General features: G+C 39.7%; 1 non-coding gene across 1 annotated transcript; it reads left to right on the top strand.

The window, feature by feature from the left end:
- The first annotated feature begins 231 nt into the window (after positions 1 to 231).
- trnaq-uug (transfer RNA glutamine (anticodon UUG)) lies at positions 232 to 303 on the top strand. The gene has a single exon. It is a non-coding gene; the product is annotated as a tRNA-Gln (tRNA).
- Positions 304 to 19,730: the final 19,427 nt, after the last annotated feature.

Below are 19,730 nucleotides of genomic sequence, written 5' to 3'. Positions count from 1 at the left end.
CTGTGAGTAGTTAGCGTGTTAGATTGTTTTTGTGTGCAGTAAACATAATTGTAAATGTGCGTAGAAAGTCTTTCTAAACAATGGCTGAAGTTGACCTTGGCTGAAGATTTGTCATACAGGAATCAGTTTGCTGCAGTCTCAGTAAACTACAGAAATGCTGTTATGTAAAAAAGTAACGTAATACAGGCATGTAAGAAACTGTTCCACAACAGTCTCATGCTACTGTGCTGTGGTTCCATGGTGTAATGGTAAGCACTCTGGACTTTGAATCCAGTGATCTGAGTTCAAATCTTGGTGGAACCTGATTCTGAAGCAGGGATACCAGTTACAGACTCTTATGGTTTCCTTCCACCTGAATGATTGCCAAAAGTGAGACAAATAAACCAGAACTGTTCATTTCTGGGGGTCTGGACCTATTCTGGTGCATTAACAGTAATGGGCCGCCCAAGTGCCATCATTCTTCTAGGTATTTTGGCCGGATGAACGTGTCTGGTACAATGTTGCTCTCTGGGATTGGGGCAGACTAAAAGCATTCATCAACCCCTGTTTCTCTAATTTGTTCTCTATAATGAGGCCCATCATAGATCAAACTATGAGGAACTACTGGCATTTAAGGGCATGGTTTTAGATGTGACAACCAGCAAAAGAGGAACACAGCAATAGCTCCTCAAGAAGTTAGCGTAGATACTGCTATAGCACCATTTATATCATAAGTGGACAGTATATTTAATTGAAAGAAGAGCAAAGAACAGCACTGAAGGCTTTTCTCCATGGAAAACATGTTTTTGCTCTTTTCCCGATTGACTTCAGTAAGTGCTGGTGGTTGCACTCTCCTACTGCTGATCTGATTGGTTGAATTTAGCCTTTAATAATAGACAGATGGTTCGCCCAATCACCACCTGCCATGTATTCTTTGAAAGTGCTTGCCCTTTGTCAAACATTTTCTCGCAGTAGCTTTCCAAATGATTTTGTGAAAAAAAGATTTTGTGACCCAAGATGCGTCAGCTTACCTTTGACCCTCCGGCACCATATATTATAACCACGAGATGATGCCAATTTAATTAATATTATTGTCATACATTCACTGTTTTATGACACTTCTGATAACACCAGGGATTTTACTTTGTTTTAATTATCTTGATTGTTGTCAACTGTTTCTATGTTGCAACATTTTAAAAAGATTAATCAAAATGGCACAGGCATACTGTATCACAATATGTTAAAAACAGGCAAAAAACACGTTTTCATCTCATCCTTATTGGCATATGCAGAGTGCTTGTTCTTTGGAGCTTATTTAGAATAGTTATTGTTGTATTTCTTGTTTTCCCCAAAGTATCAATTACATGTGAACAGATAACTCAATATACTTTTCCCTTCATGATCTATTCTATCTCTTTGACACGTATTCAATTTAAATATTCTCTACATGTTTAATTGACAAGGGTGCAGGATAAAAACACTGACAAAGCAGAAATAAATGTGTATTCCAGTATTTCAGTATGTACTCACAGTCTCTCCTCTCTCTCTCTCTCTCTCTCTCTCTCTCTCTCTCTCTCTCTCTCTCTCTCTCTCTCTCTCTCTCTCTCTCTCTCTGGCAGTCCAGGTGAGGTATTTTGTGCCCAAGCTCACAGCCAAAGTCCCACCATCACTGTGATATATGGCTTCCTCTCTTTTTGTAATTAGGTCTAACAGTTATGATTCAGTGAAGCTGGCAATCAGCATTATAAGCAGTGCATTAGCAGTGAGAGCTAACATAATTAGCCACACTTTGAAGGGAGCTATAATCACAGAACAGGAACCCCTGAGCCGCCCTGCCAACACCAGGGTTAACAACAGTGAGCTGATTAAAATCTGTCATGTATGGACAGAGAAGGAGATTTCCATTGAATGACGGACTCATGGCAAACTGCCTTGTCATTTGGCAAGTGATTCAGACAAGAGGATAAAGCACTGTACATCTGTTAAGGCTGCACTAATCTATATTTTGACATGAACAATGGCTGAAAGGTGTGTAAGGTCTAATTTGAAAGAGAATTAGCCAACTCTCTATTTTCAGGGACCAATTTCAAACTGAAGACCAGTTAACTGGACCAAGCTTTCAGATTTGGGATTTTATTTCAGCCAACATCAACACAGGTTTAGACACAAATTTTACTGGGGACCCACTCAGTTTTGGGGACTCACTGCAATAAAACCCTATCGATGTTGCTGATAGTTTTGCTAGTTAGTTTTAAACTTGTGTTCCATTCCCACTTATAATTTTTTCCACATACCTTTTGTTATTTTGCTCTTACGTTATGTGCCTCCATACAGTATTTCCCCATCTATTTCCCTCCTGTCCTGGCGCTTTTTTCAAATGAAGATTTTTTTTCAAATGTTACGTTATGATGTCCACTTTTCTTCATCTCTGGTGCTGAGTGCTTATTGCTGTGGTGTTCAGTTTAGATGAGGTTTCTTCTTTTCCATTCTCTTTAATCTGTGTGTGTCTTCCTCTCCCTGTTCAGATCCATAGGTTAGGGGCCCTGTTGTACTCCCTTAATCATACAGTCCCTATAGACAATTTTAGACCTTTGTTCTCCTGCCTTTAGCTCCATTAGCCTTTTGCTTTCTTGCAGCAGTGGGTTACTGGCTCCTGCTAACATGATTATTGGAGAATCATTTCGAAGGTGGCCATAATCACAGACTGGAAGCCCTGGGCTAATCTGCCAGTGGCTGTGGATGAAAACACTGAGGTGATTGAATATGCCATATGTTGGAGGAGGGATAGGGGCGATGATCTAATCAGCTACTGGTTGGCCTCTAATTAGACAGTGGCTCAGATCAGCGGAAAATGCTCCAGTATAATAATGGATGGAATAAAGAATCGCAGTAGAGTAGATGTGCTTTGATATTTCACCTTTTTATACTGTACATGTATTAATGCTGATGGGAGCTCATAAATCCTGTAACTGTAAATGTTCTGTGAGTTTTTCCACCTTCTCCTGATGCATATTTATTATTGAATTCTTTATTTCAGATTTGTGGCCATCTCCAAACCCATTAGATGTAGTACAGCTATACTTTCTGAATAAAGCCAGTTGCTGAAAAACATTGGTCCCAGCCTATATTATTAATAACTCTCTGAAATGGAGGTATCTCTGACTCTGTATGCCGGCTATTGCTTTACCTCCACGGAAAGACTCATTCAAGTGGTTCATCTCTCAAAAAAAAAAGATTTGCAAAGTCCAGAGAAATGAGAGAAAGAGGCTTCTGTGCATTGTGTGTTTGTGGAAAAAATATTTTTTGATCATTTACAAGATGTTTTCTGCAGAGGACACTCAACAGAGAGCAGCCCTCTTCGTTGCCTGAACAACAGTATGACGTCTTTAGACAGATGCTCAGAGTATTCTGTTTTGGTCCTACCTGATATAAGTGCGGCATTTGAAGCTATTGATTAGGATATTGTACTGGACAGGCTCAGAAGGCTGCAATATCCAGAAAAAAAGTTGAATTCTAATCTTTGCGTTACATTAAATTCATTTAAAAGAGACTTCCATCTAAATAAATGTACACTAAGTGCATTTAACCTCCAACGATCAAAAACTCTAAGTGCATCCCTTCCAGTGAAACAAGTAAAGGTATATTCAAAGCAGCAGTACACGCACTTTACGTTTTTTTAGGAGATTAAATGTATTTCAGTGCTAGCATGGGGCATTTAGTTTAGTATTTAGGTTTCCTGTTCTGCTCCTTTGTGTAGTGTGCCCCAGGGATCAATTATGGGTCCAATCATGTTCTCTGTGAACATGTTCCCTTCAGCTCCTGAAGTTCTCTCCTATCTCGCACCATTGTTGCCCTGAGAACAGGCACTTATCTTATTTAATCTTAAACACCCTCTGAAGCTGGAAACAATTCAAACTCACTTTGTGCGATAAAACAATGGATGACATCAGTTTTTGTGCAACTTAACCAAAACAATAGATCAGATATTATATCAGTTTTATCTTCTCTTAATTAGATCCCTGTCATGTTGACATGATTGATGCCAACATTTTACACATTACATGTTTAGGCTCATCAATACATAACTGAGTTGTTGTCCCCTCTCACCTGGCTGTTCAAAGATCAACATCATTATTATTAAGGTCATTGTGCTTTGTGTTGTTTCTCCTCAGCTACATAACAGCCTCCAGCAAAGTGGAGCAGTGGAGCCAAATCAGGACAAAAAGCATCTTCCTCATGGGTTTTTCGTCCTTTTCTTGAGCTTATAACTTTGTATCTGTGATTCCATACATTGTCTTGTCTGTTATTGCTACTTTCTGTTCTTTTTTACCTTTTTTTTTGTAAAGCATTGTTTTCCTAACCACTTATTTAAGGCTTTTATTAGGTGTGTTTTATCAACCTAATTCTAAACAAAGTTTGTATCTGAATTTGTCAATACAACCTTAACAATTGATGCATACACTAATCAGTATAAATAAATATTTCTCATACAGACAAGAGAAATTATATCCAATAAATGGTGGTGTACAACAACTCACATGTGGTGGACAGACAGTCAGTCAATGCTCAATCAGCTATTTCAGTATACGTCGACACTGCTCAGAAATAATTAGCGTTGATGAATTTTGAACTTTCATGAATATGAGACTTCTGCATACTGTGTAACATGACGCCCCCTCACATCTCATACACATTGACACTATATTAGCGCATGAGTGACAACTGAGCCAAGTGGTAAAGATGTGTTGACACCGAGGGGCCAAGAAAGCGAGAGAGTACATACAGTTCCATCTCAGGAAGGTGAGACAGGCAGAAAGACAGACAGACACATGGGCTAATGAACTGTCAATACAGTGTCCTCCTGTCAGCTAACATTTATGAGTGACATCCCATCAGCAGTAGGCCAGCTGACAGTTTAGTGTCAAGCCTGTGGTAAAGGAAAAGGAAAATCCAAAGTAGAAACACAAATTCCAGATTTGTCATTTTTTTGTGACCATTTATTGCATTTGTCGATTTTCCAAAGAATTCATTCATTTTGGTGAATTGTCTTATTGTGCACTTGAACAATCCTTTTTTGTTTTGACACAGGATTTAGTACTTTAAAATAAGAAAAGAAAAACAGATAACATTGTATCAAACCTCTCTCTTTCACTCTGTATTCTGTGGCTGTTTATTTTGCTGTGCATCCTTTGGGAACAGCTGGCTGAGACAGGTGCACATGCACCTGCTAATTAAGGTAATTTGTATGTTTGTAAAACATTTAATCTCTTCTAAAACGGAATGAAGGATAGTTACCATCACCCCATTGTTTTCACTGCTGCAGTTGCCTCCTTGTAAGTACTAGTTAATATAGATCATCACACTATAACTTTCAATTGTTTTCAAATAAGTGTTTTAACAGATTACACACACACAAACAAAATATGTTTAAGCATGTCTAGTCACCAAAATAATAAGAACTCTAAAATACTGAAGTTACCACCATTATTTGGCTCCATATCTCACTTCAAGTCTTGAAATCTATCTTGTGACAGCGCAGACAGCTCCTGTTCAGCTCATGAAAAAATAGCCAAGACATTCCCTCCTCGGCTGCTTTAACAACCCATTTTCATTTCCAGTTTTATTTTCCTTAAAGCAAGCACTTGACCTGAAGCATCACTCTGTGGGTGTAAATCAAGGTCTGACAGAGTCGCAGGCTGTTACAGGTGTCCGTACTGATCAGGTCAGTGCTTCAACCTGCAGGTACTCATAAATTCAAGTGTCATGTCTATTTTTGAGGAAAAGATACTGAGAGATACACAGGTTGATTTTTGTGGATTTTGCTGTCATATCACCTTTTCTTGAAAGGCATTTTGTTGGGGGGAAAAACAGAATATTACTGAATGAGTCTGATGTTGTTTTTGTTATTCTTGTTGTCGACAAATGCCATGGGTGTAATGATGGTCCGGCAACATCGACTCTTCATCCAGTATATGAAACCAGTTTTGCAAAGCTGTACCTTAAACTCGAGGCAAGTAGAAAGAGCACATTCGACACAGCACCAAATGTATTGGAAGTGTTTTCAATCAGTATGTTTTAGTATTATAAGAGTTTCAAGGATAAGGACTAACTAGTTTTGCCAATTGTGTTTAATGCAGTGACCGTTCAAAACATGCTGTTCAAAAGGGACAGTTGGTTGGTCTGTGGTATTGCTGCTTGTAGCTTTCAAGAAAAACTCAGTCAAGCTTCATCTGGGTACCGATGTTGGACACAGGCTATCTGGTAATGTGAGGGGTTTACAGATCCAGTCTTCAGCCTCCTGAACTGCCCACAGACTCATCGTGGCAACCCCAATAATATCAAACATGTTTGATATTCACGATTTAAAATCTGGATGATTGCATCAATACTTTGTGAGTAGGACCGTTACAAACAATCCCCCTTCTCAGGCATCCCGGAGAAGCTGATGGTGCAACAGTAATCATTCTAGCGCTTGAGGCTAATGTTAGCTAGCATACTACTGTTGACAGAAACTTAAAATCTCACCACCAGTTCTCTCTGCAGAATAGAAAACCTGTGTTGACTGCGTATCTCCACTCATCCAGACTCGTTTAACCTTCTGCTTTTTTTTTTTTTTTTTTCTTGCTGCAACGTGTTTACTACAGCAAGTTGTTGCACCACGCTAATCTCCATTTTGTTTACGTCTGCTTCCCCATGAGATAAAATGAGAGGAATCATGTGTGAGCCCAGCTTCATTCTGCAGAGCTGTGAAGCCAGAGTGCTGAAGCCACGCCCAAATGTATCAATATCGAATGTGTTGTGTGTCCAAATTGCTTAAAAGTGTGAAGTAGATCAGATGAACGGTTCTCAAGATATGCAAATAACAGACAGACAGAGATTCATTGCTTCATAGGTCGATAAACTCACCCACCTCCTCACAGCATTTGAGAGTAAATAAAAGCTCATTCTTTCCATGACATTCCTGAAAGAGCCAGCTTCTCTCTGAATACTACAGGAGATGATGGATAGAAGGTTGAGATTCAGATTGTTACCATGCAGGAGCAATAGCAAGACCAAGTGTGAAAACTGATGATGGAGCTGTCCAACACACACACAGGCATACACACATGTGCACACACACACACACACACACACACACACACACACACACAACCTAAAGGCTGATCCAGGGTGTAGCTACCACGTCTAAGTAATTGCTCTTGGAGAATCGTGCGAGGTAACCCACAATGAAAACATTCCCAGCCAGCGGAGCTCGAAGGGAAGGAGGAAAGGAATCTATTTATCGTTGAGGCTTAGGAGTGATAAATAACAACTGCACAGGAAGGAGGACAGGGAGAAATTTGTGATGGACCTTGTGTGAAATCAGGCCTACAATGGAGATTGGCATTCAGCCACAAGCAAAAAAAAAAATGTCTTGAGAAGTTGTTAAAGATTAAGACTTTGACATGGAAATGGCTATAATCAAAACCCTCAAACAATACATGAATGACTGGCACTCAGTAGAGGACCTACCCCCACAGAGCCCCAACAGCCTCCTTTAATTCATTCAAGCCTAATCCATTATATATATAAAAAACATAAAAAAATCCACTAGATCAAGATTTTTATTTGGATCTGCATCAAATTGTACTTACCTATACATACCAGCAACTTTAAAAATGCCTGACTTTTTAAATCAAGATCCATGCATTATCCCCTGAGACACTAATGAAGTGAAAATGAACATTTCACAATGTTAAAGAAAGGGAGAAACATTTCCTGGGTTTGTCCCTTTATCCCGTTCTACACCAAAAGACCCATCCTCCATCCAAGTTTCATGGAAACCAACAAAACCAACCAACCAACAAATGAAAACATAACCTCCTTGGTGGAGATCATGAGATATAAAAAACAAATGTCTTAATGTAAGTAATCAACTGGGGAAGTTTTATGGTGACATCTATCAGTTAAACTGTTTACCCTATTAACCTGTAGTGTCTGCACTTAAAGGGTAAATCCACTAATTTTACACATTAAAGTGTGTTTGCAGGCACTACTCCATATGTGAAAAAGTAGTGTTAAGTCCTTTGTGGCTCCAGAGGAAGCTGCATGTAATCTCAACAAGTAGTCGCGAACAAAAGAGGATCCCAAAGTGAGACTCAGTGAAAATTACCCTTCTACTCCAGTAGACTGTCAGATAGGAGGTCAAGTGCTGTTGAATATTTGAGCTGCACTCACTCATATGACTGTTTGCTTGATTTGATGCTCATTGCATTTCACACATTATTGGGAGCAGAAAATGGGGTTTGGTTCAGATTTTACCGTAGTTCATAAATGTAGAATCTTGTCAAATGCATCCTTGTAAGTAGGTTCTGGATTGTAAAACAAGCTTACACAGTCAATTTTATTCACCCTCTGGAGACTGAGACAGCAGACATGTACTATTAGTATATGATGATGATGTGTGTGTGTGTGTGTGTGTGTGTGTGTGTGTGTGAATGAGGGCAACCATTTATGTGTATTACACATGGACATGTGGGAGTGTTTATATATTTTTCTCATGAAACACATGTGAAACGTGAAACAACATCTATGTGTAACAAACACAGACACACAATCTGTAGACACGAAAGGACTGAAGGTTAACGCACACAAACACACACACACACTGCTCATGATCTTTACTCTGAGGCAGACATATATGTCATACACACACAAAGGCATTGACATGTATTTGTGCAAACACAGACATATAATATGTACGATATATTCTCTCAAGGCACTGCGTAAACACACACCGATGCACACATCACTCCACCGCACAGCTATATTTCAACCACCAAGTAGTGCAGCAGCAGTGGCAGTAAAGGGCAAATTCACACAATTGGTCTTTTTCTCAGCAGACACAAAGGCAGAAATCCCATTACTCCCCTAGGTAGCCCTGGGACACACACGTGCAAACACACACATACACACACACTTGTCTGCTCCCCTGCTTTGGCTGTGTGGTGAAAGTCATAGTAGTAGTAGTTATTTCTCTGCCAGCTAGAGGAAGACAGGGTCATTTACTAATCCCCCACCACCATCATCACCTCAGGCCCTGCCCCACAAGGCTGGCTGTCACACAAACACACACACACGCACGCACGCACGCACGCACACACACACACACACACACACCTCAGTATTTCATTCATTTTATCATTCTGTGCTATAAGCTTCCACAGTGTTTCCATTTTGTGCCTCTCTAGACCTTTTCTTATTAAATTCCTTCTAGTTTTAGTGAAGGGTATGGCTGAGGTGAACCCTACATAGTGGCACAAACCTGAATAGTGCTTATGGTGAATACAAACTAATATGTTCGTTCTAGGGATTTGCTTTGCCAAGTGCTTTGAGTTGCATAACCATAACCATAAAAGCTGGGGGGATACGCTCAATGAAATGAATGTAAACATTAATTTCAAGGTCCTCTAGAGGATACATTATAATCACTTTGGTGATCCCCTGACTTCTCTCCCAGAGCCACCAGCAGATCAGTGTTTTACATCAAAACTTCAGTTTGTCCAGTACTTTGGTTTATGGTGCAAAATGTTGGTGCGGTCGACACAGGCATTTTTTTATTGTTTAAAAAGGGCCACAAAACCTTAATAAATGTCCCCAATAGTCATGTTAGAAGACAGGAGTAGGTGTTTTTCTTTAATTTTCTATTAAAAATGACATTAACACTTTCAATAGATGTCCTGTCATAAATGTAAGGTCTGCTGCAGGTCTGCTTTCACTCTGACTGTAAATAAAATGGAGTGAGGAAGACTATTGAAGTTTTCTGTTATTTAAGGATACTGAACCTGTGAATAAACATTGGCTTCTTGGTTTAAAAAAAAAAAAAAAAAAAAAAAAACAGCCTTTAAAAACCAAAGTCAGCTGAAGTCCACTGTGCCTTTCATGCCCTTCTTTCCTCACTGTTCCCCCGTCTCTCTCCTGTTTGTCATGTCCTCTCTGTGTCAGCTGATGTTTATCTTATTATTGCTTCAGGCCTCTGGGTGACCAACAGGTTGCTTCCACAGCGCTGTGCTGTCAGCTTTATGCTTTGCTGTGGAGTAAAACAAAACTCTGCCTCAGATCAGCCTCATTTCTGAAAAGGCTGGTGACATGTTCTTCCTTGCTTGTGTTGTGTATTTACGTACTTATTAAACAGTAAGACAAATGTGTGAACACTGACTAATATCAGCTTTAACGCTAAGAGAGTGAATTTGTCATAATTTAAAAGCACTTACATATTAAGGCTGTTTATTTTGAGCATGGTTATTGTCTCAGTTTTAAGATTTTATCAGGATGCTTTCACTGATAACCTGTTTGGTTCAGACCCAGTGTATTTACACATTTAGTTTGGGTCTTTTATGTTGGTGTGAAAACTTTCAGTTGAACTATGGTATGGACCAAACAACTTAAACATTCAGCCTCACTGTCAGGAAAGAACTAATATAGTGGAGTAAAGCGACCTGACACAGAGAGGGACATCACACTACTACTCTGTGTTATTATTATTTTCTATTGTTGAGCTTCTCTGTTTTTTGTTTTGGAGCCGTTCTGGCTGCACGTGCATGTTAGTGCATGTGAGCTGCCTCAATTTGGAACCGTTGGACTGGCCTGTTTATAGACACAGCAAGCAGGTTTGTGTGTGTTGTGACTCATGCCACTTTTGGGGACAAACACCAGACTCTGCCGTCTTGACTCTGGTGTTTGTCCCCAAAAGTGGCATGAGTCACAACACACACACATTCGACATGCCTAACCCCTCCGCCTGCCAACAACCGCCTCTCATTCCCAACTCTGCTAGTTATTGGGGCAGCAACTAGCAGAGCACTAGCAATAATCTTGGGGCATTTTGGACCTCTAATGGAGACCACTTGAAAAGGGGGGACGTTGTATTCTTCCATGCAGAGTCTAGTGTCATTTGTTTGGGGTAAGAAAGCAAAGAAGACCAAGACCCTGTTGAACTTTGGTCATTAGAAACAAGAAGCTGAGTGGATACAATTTTGAATTTGGTTCATTTGAGCATTTATAGCATCAGCATATCAGTGCTAGGATTTTCTCCAATGCACGAATAGCAGTTCAAACATACTGTAGATGTGTGTTTTAGCGGGTCCTCATTAAAAACGGATTATATACACCACAAGACTATTCCCTCTTCATTATTTAGGATGTGTGAGGTGCAGTTATAGTCTCTAATAAAACATATTGTCAGTTTTTTCTTTGTGAGAGAGAAACACACCATTAAGTAAAGTTTTGCGTGACCTGCTGTCAGTCACTACAATTTAATTTCTTCACAAACATCCCGAATTGTAGAAAAATGAGACTTTTATGTATTTTATGATTGTAAAGCAGGTCTAGGTGCTGTATAGAAAGTATCAAAACACTCAATCCACATAAACATACACACAGGCTGTATTTAGAAAAGGTTCCAGAAAGGGCTGATGCAAAAACAAAGTGGGCCATGCCTGCTCAGGCCTGTATGAGCTGACCAATCAGAGCAGACTGGGCTTTTGGGGAGGGGGGCCTTAAGGAGACAGGGACTAAAACGGAGCGTTTAGATAGTAGATGAATAGAGGTGCTGCATCTATGGACAGTATGAGAAAAATAATGTGTTTTTTGAACATGAAATCATGCAACCATTTTTTAGTAGACACCAAAATTAAGTATGAACCTGTAAATCAAATCACAGCCTCAGTTTACTATGCATCCTCCACACTGACACAGACAAGCAGATTGTTGTTCATGGGAGTACATGGCTCTCCTTGTTAGGAGATCTGTAGATTCAGCGGAGCAGAGGTGTTATGTAAAAAGTCACACTCTGTGAACTACGCTTCTACAAGAAAGCTTGAACACCTTGCGTTGAGCCTTTCCCGACCTGGTTTTCTGCGGTATCAGCTACCTTTGGCACAATCTTGATCTGTTTGGCAGAGTGGTGAGAATCTGCACACAGAAAACATCTGGCATCTTGATCTCAATCATGTCAGCTTACACAGCACCGGAGCCAGACACAGCATGGCGAAAACCCACCAAGTAAATGTTTCCTCCAAGACAGAACCACGTCTCCTGTTCAACCTCAGGGTGAAAGCTGTCTTCTGCCAGAGAATGTGTGTGCTCTGTGTCGCTCTCTCTGTCCAAGACTGGGATATGAGCAGATGTGATTTCTGTTGCACTGCTCCCTGTGTTGACCTCATGAAAACAGACTCTTCTTCCTCTGAGTCCTGTTTCTTGTAAAGGCATAAGTTTGCTGCACGCTTTCTTGCCAGCTCTTTACAGCTGAATATTTATAAACTGTTTAGCCTACTTGCTTGACTTCATTTGAACACGAGCAAGTGTCAGTGATAAAATAAGTTTGACTGAGCGTTGTCATGAGCATTGTTTTGAGCTGAATTTTTTTATATAAGAGCGCCAGGGAGTTTCTAGTAAGAAAACACACCATTTTTATTAAAAAGCTACTTGCTGTTGGCTGCAGTTTGTGTCATTTCCAGTACAGAAACATCTAACTATCACAATGTAAAATGCATGTTTTCTGTTTGAAAAGTACAAACGTATAGCCAGGCATTGCTGGAGGAGTCATGTGCAGAGGCAGATCTTTTGGCGGAATAAAAACCTGGAGTTACGTCAGATTCTGCTCTGATCCAGAGCCGTTTATCATCGGGAGGAGAGCTCAGAGAGGACTTTTTAACTGCTGGGATTAAAGAGTGGATTTATCTTCAGTCCTGCTTATCGACCTGACTGCAGCAGTGATCAATGCTGTGCTGAGTTCATTGAGAATTGACAAATTAATTCTAATTGTTTGGGGCGAATAAACACTCACACGAGTAACACAAATAAACACAAACCATCCCACGATCAAACTTACACAAGTTGATCTGGGCACACCACAAGGATAGTAGTACTGGTTAGTCAAACACTTTGGACCAGACTGAAATATCTTAACACATGTCGAATGCATTTTCTGGAGGTTTGTACAGACCTTTGATAGGTGAAGGTTGGAATATAAATCAACTTACAAATAGACAGCCCTTTGTGTTTCCCTTCAGGAAAAGCAGTGATTTTCGGAGTGCTCAGAGATTATGTCACTTCCACTTCACTGAAATAGTTGATGAAGTTAAAAAAACACAGTCTCAAATGTTCTGAGGTTGCCTATAAATATTGGTGCCTACGTGCTGACCCTCTTGTGAGTTCCTCCACTCTACCTTTCGAATCTGCAAACCTGAACAGTAGCAACTCCCCTCTGCCAATTAAAGTTGCATTAGCCTAATCACCCAGTAAAAACTGCTCATCCATTCTTGCTTAGTTTGGACGTTTGATTAGCACAGGGACATCCTGGCAGCTCAGTGGATTAAGGCATAAACCACATCACATATTCAGTGTTGGATGAGCTGTGAATCCAGCTCCCCACATTTCTCATGTGATCCTCTCCCTAATTATGAATCTAAATCTTTTAAAAAGAAGACATGACACATTTTCAAAACCTCCAATTCTGTAATTGAGTGTTGAGATCTGGGATTGCTAAAAAGAAGCCGGAGGGGGAAGGAGACTCGATCAGCCTGATGATCAGACAGTTAAACCAGAAACTTTGTCAGTAAACTGTGATGGATGTTCACGATGTTCGCATAACCTTTTCTTTTTTTCTTTTTGCCATAGTTTTTTTATTGAAAATGTTTGAATCACTTGTCCTTGTCCTGTCTTCTTTTTCAGTGATGTTGCGCCAACAGTCCATTTTCTCAGAATTTTACAAAAAATGCAGCGCTACAGAGTGCTCCTGTAGGATCAGGATTTTAAAATAGTTTTGCAATCATTGTCTGAGCTTTCTTCTTTGGTGTGTTTGCTTGGGCAACATATCTTGTAACCTTGGGTAAATACCACTTCAGCTTCAGTTTCACTTTGGCAAAGTGCATGAAACTGCTGTCAGTCACATTTAAACTAGATGGAGCCCAGATGGAATCTGGAGAGGAAGAGTGGGAAAGGTAATGTGCACTGTGAACGCATTAATGAAGGGAGATGTAACGGACATTTTCAGGTTCAATTTAGCATGCTGAGAGTTTCTGCCTGATAGCATTAAAAATAATAATGCCTTTCCAAAATGGCACTGAAATGATGAGTGCGCCTTCTGATTTTACTTGTTGTCTTTTCAGTATTTGTTTGAAAAACATTGTGCTCAACACCTCCTGTCTCCTCCACTGCACTAATTCTGCATACCTTAACAAAAGAAGCTCACTCCTGCCAATTAAAAGCACATTAGCCTAATCACCCAGTAAAAACTACTCATCCATTATTGCTCACTTTGTAAATTTTATCGGTGCATTTCACCAGAGAAATGGCTCCGCTCCGCTGCCAGGGCCCCGTAAGTCATTAGCGCGGCTAGGTGAGCATTAATGGAGATGGCTGGAAATGTGTTGACAAATCAAATCACGCATGCCGATAACCGGGCATCACAAGCTACAAAATCTGTGATTGAGGAGATTTTTTGTGGTAGGAGGCAAGATCAGATATGAAGTTAACAGTAATAGTCTGAGATTTTTATGTGAACTGCTGTGTTTCTTCTCTTTATCAGGCTGTCTTTGTGATGTGACTGGTGATGTCTTGATTTATTGTGTGTGTGTGTGTGTGTGTGTGTGTGACTCATCACAATCTACTGCTGAGAACTTTTGCAGGAGACAGAATTAATTATTTGTAATAAAAATAGATTGTCTTCTTTCTCTAGGCACAAATATAATTTTCTGTGTTTGTTCAGTTTGGCTGTTACCGCATTACATTAATTTCAAACCCAGCAATCTAATATTATCTGATGTATAATCTACAGAAGCAGTCGTTTAAACTGCCTGAGGGTATTTTAGGATTCGTTCGAGTGCGGTATCAAGCACGGATACCAAAATTGTCAGGATTTTGTCCTTGAATTATTTTTACATAGATGAGAAAGGAAATACCAACTGGTGCCAATTCATAAATCAACTCAAATACATTTACACCATGAATATTTCTTTTGCATTATCATAAATGCGTGTTGTGAGGTGAAAAAATTAATGCAAAGCACAAGTATGAGCCAATTACCTCATTGATTTTGGTGACCACACAAATCTGTCTACCACACAAATTTGACAGGTCACTTTTTAAAAGAAATTATGTAATAATGGATTATTGGGTAAATCAATTTATAATTAGGCATGAAAGAAAGTAAATTAGTAAATCTTCTTCTCTTTGTTTGCACATGACCACCACCTGTGGATAAGTTGAATAGTGTAAAACAACTGGGATGAATGTGAAGAGAGAAAGAGAGAGAAACGATGTAAAAGTCAAGCTGATATGAAAAATGTCTTTTTAACCATTTTAGATCACATCCATGGTCACAGTGTGCAGCCATTTCACAATATAGAACAAAAAAATTACACAAAATCATTTCTTTGTGTTTTTGTATCAGAATCGAGTCATGTCTTCTTCCTGTTAAACAAAATGTCACATGTGCTTAGAAGAGCTAAGATTACATGTCAGAAAGACTCCACTGGAGTGGAGTGTTTCACTGAATACTGTATGAAAACACACATTTATAACTTTATTCACAGTTTTGGGTGAAACTGGATCATATTTTATGGAGGCAATGATTCTTGGTTTTCCCTCTAATGTCCTCCGGCTGCTCTGCCTGAATCCTCTGATTTAGAGTTTCCTGATGAACAGATGGCTTTACTTGTTGTTAAGTAACCACTAACAGTGGCTAATTATTAAGGCCTCCAAGTGAACACAGCCTGTGTCAACTGAACACAAACTCTGAGACCAACTGCAGCTAGTTTTACGACAGTTAATCCAGTACTGAGGTGGTTTACGGAGTTTAGCTGCTGGTAGACAGCTACTACTTGCTCGTTAAGTCATGCAGCTAATGTTAGCGGTCCTATTACCTGACCACACCCGAGGTTACCAGGAGCCAAACCTGGCAAGAAAACCATCTTGGTACTATATTCCCTGTTGTCAAATTGGCAGCTGTCAGTCTGGGATGCTGCTGTGTGTGGAGGTGCATAATTCACATTCTGGGCTAATGCTACTGGCTCCAATAAACACCAATCAGTATCCTCGACAAGTCGCTCTAATGTAAATATTTGGAAGCAAATAGCACTCTGGCTTCTGTTTCATATGGATTTTAAATAAAGAAGTGAGAATAAATTCCTGGATCTGTCTCTTCATCCAGATCCGCACCAAAAATTAATGAACGTTAACTAAGACCCATCCTCTATCCAAGTTTCATGGAAATCTGTTTAGTTTTTTTATTGCTGGCAAACCAACCAAACAACCACAGGTGTAATGATGGAGGTAATAGATGAAAACATCTGTGTGGGCAGAGGATAGTTTTGCAAGCAGCAGATGAAAAGCTTTTTCTTGCAAACAAGCTTTTTCTTAAGCCTGAATTTATTCACTGATGTGCATTTAGTTCTGTCAAAGAAAGGAGCAGACAGACATGCAGGCAGATCAAGCACTCACTCACACTGAGTCACTTTTATGCATCCATTTTTATACAACAGTCTCCCTAATTGTCATACTTCCTCATCCAGTTGTAGTCTTTATTGTTTTTCTTCTTATTCTGCCATTTTCTGCTCTTCCCCCTTCGTTTGCTCTATTCTGGTGAAATTACTGGGACTTTTATTGACTCCACTTTGCTTAAGTTGTTTGTTTTCCTGCTTTTTATTAGTCCCGTTTTATTTCCCTTTAAGATACTTTGTACCTCTAACTTCACAGAACTGCTGTATAAATTTAAAACACCTATTAATAGTGTTCTCTTTCCAAATCAACTGCTGACATTATCTTTCATGGCTGTGGGACCAGACTAAATCAGTAATATTGCATTCAGTGCACTGCCAGCAACTGGGAAAGAAGCAGAACAATCTTTGGAGGTACAGGAGTTACACAGAATGATGAAAACAGCCTGTTAGATAAAAGTATAGACACCCATAAAAAGTAACCACACAGCCACACATCACCACATGGCCAAGTGGTTATTAGCCTTTGGAAAATAGAGGTCTTTGATCCAGAGATAACAACGAAACGTCTGTGAACAGAACCAAACCGGTACAGCCTCTGATTGTTACCCAGTGAGCCAAACAGCTGATGATAGTGATAAAATTATGAGCTAATAGTGTATAATTCCTTAGGAAAGGATAATGATAATGAACATGTTGACAGCATGTTATTTGATCATTGCAAATATTTCACGATTCGCTCAACTGGTCAGTTTGAACAAATAGTCCATTTGAATGCAATCAATGTTGTATTTGTTGTGGAAATGTGTGTGCGTGGGGGGGGATAACTTTGGTTTATTTTTGCTGCCTGGACAAATAATTCATTCACATATCATGAGTTTAGATACAACACTGATTTATTAAGACAGGAGAGAGCAAACACATGTACCAAAGGAGGGAAGAGGTAAGGCTGTCCTCCTTCTTCTGACTGGGAGTTTGCATTTGTTGCTGATTTACTCCTGTACACTAGAACAGAGGCACACTTACATTAATATTTAAAGTTTTAAGCTACCTTAAAGGTGTTATTGATAACATTCAGCCCCTCAAGTGGTTGCCAATTTGTTGTAGCTAGCAAGCTAATACTAATGTCGCTTCGCTAATGCCAGCTAATGCTAATGTCACTAACACTAGCTAACATTAACATCGCTAAACGCTAGTTGCTAACAATCATTTTAGACCTAACAAACATTGTTAAATTATTCATTCACAATCATAACGGGCTGGGACGAGTTGATTGATTAAAATTCCCATTGAGCAGCTTCTCTCAACAAGCAATCGGGATAAGAGAGCCTCATCCCTGGCATGGCACTGCTCTCTTTGCTGCTCCAGCTACTGCATGTACTGATGTTATGCATTACTAATAACATTTTGATATCTTACATCGAACAGGCGCTGTGGAGGTGGATGGCTGTGTAGCAGGGTAACCTGCTCCATTCTCCATACCTATAGATAAGACATGGCTTAGGAACTCATAGTAGCTACCCACCAATAAATAGGTAGCCTAGCAATTGTCAACGTCTCCCAAAACAACATGACCGTTGCAGTGTACCAGAGACAGGTGAATCTGAACTTAGGTTTCAACATTAAAACTACTTGGATTTAGGAAAACATTGGTTTGGGTTAAAATAACTGTGTTGCTTATGTAACTGTAGTTACATGTCTATGTACATTACGTAGGTAACAAGTATGTATTTGACATTGGTTAATTACGTTAGTAAGTTAAAATTACTTTAAGGACATTGCTGTCTTCTGGTTTCACACTGGACATGAGCTGGGTGAAAGTCCTTTATTTATAAGTCCCTTTGTTTGACCCATCTGTGCACCTCATCCTCCTCCCTTTGCGGACTTTGTCACAAAAGAAAAAGAATACTCAACACAAACTCTGGACTTCAAAATGGCTTTGTGTCTGCGGACAAGCAGGGAAATATGTCACACCAATCTGGCAAGCAAGCCATCTATCAGTATGCATGGTGACAAATGTTTAATAAACAGCAGGACACACTTGCACTCTCCATTGTAATCATCAGTTTATTCATATCCCCCTCTTCACATGGAGTACCCTCCACAGCTGTAAGTGTGACTTCATGTGGAGTGATACTCTGTAGTGAAGATGAGCGACTAGCCTGGGAAAGGATTAAGAACTATCTATCAGACCACATACAAACCCCACTTCTGATACTTCTTTTTAAATATGACACTGAAGTGGCACTTTAGACAGTTGAAACAAATATTCAGGCTCAAAGCAGCTACTTAAGTCCCTCCCTGTGTCCCAATTCTGCACCCTTGATCGCAGCCTTCTGGACTGTGAATAGCTTCCAGCTGCTCGCGATGCAGACGCTGTGTCTACATTTGGGCAAAAGAAGGCTGCATTTGGAGGAGCTGTTAATTGGGACAGGCATTGTTACGCTGCTATGACGCCACTTGCCATAGGTCGCATATCTGTGTGATGTGAGCAGTCTGACTAACTTAACTGTTTTAGTCCTGAAGTGGTACAACGCTGCAGTGTTCCACAAGTCAGCAAAAACAAAGTGAAAGGAAGAAAAAACAGGAGAAATAAAAACTTTGCGCATCAGGGATATATTTTTCTTCTCGTTGAGAATCTTGCAAACTCTCAGATTAATCATGCAGACCAACCACTGTGTTATCACATATTCTTCTTGAAGTATGTAATCTTACAGCTACTGGTTTATAATTTAAATTCCAACCAAGGAAAGGGTTTTTGAAGAGTTTTAGTTAAAAAATATTACAACAATAAATATGCAAGTATGCATCTTGACTTTACATCCCATATGTTTCACAAAAGTGTTGATCATTGGCTCCCAGCCTGGTTCATCAAACCTGCATAAGCTCACAAGAAACGTATAGAGAGAAATGTAAAGTTGCAACATAAAGAAATGTAAAGTTTTAACATATATGTGGTTTGCACATTGCTCACATTGCTAACATTTATCAGTACCTGTTGTGGTACTGTGAGAAATACCAAGATCTGTAACACAAAACAGAGGTAGTTTCCTGGTGCAAGAACATAAGTGTGGCTGAAACATTTAATCTCTTAAACATTGACCTTCTGCTCAATGGTTACATTTTTCTGCTGAGAAATTGCTCTTGCTCATACTTGCTCAATTGCTCTTCCCCTATATAACTACCATCCTCAGTCCTCTCATTCAATTATGGGATTAGACACATTGTCTAACTCAACTTTTGGGCTCATACTCTAAGACAGACACAGATTAA

The sequence above is a fragment of the Pagrus major genome, chromosome 18, assembly GCF_040436345.1.
Source record: "Pagrus major chromosome 18, Pma_NU_1.0".
Lineage (NCBI taxonomy): Eukaryota > Metazoa > Chordata > Actinopteri > Spariformes > Sparidae > Pagrus > Pagrus major.
Note: the sequence above shows the minus strand (reverse complement) of the source record. Positions and strands in the feature narration are given on the sequence as shown.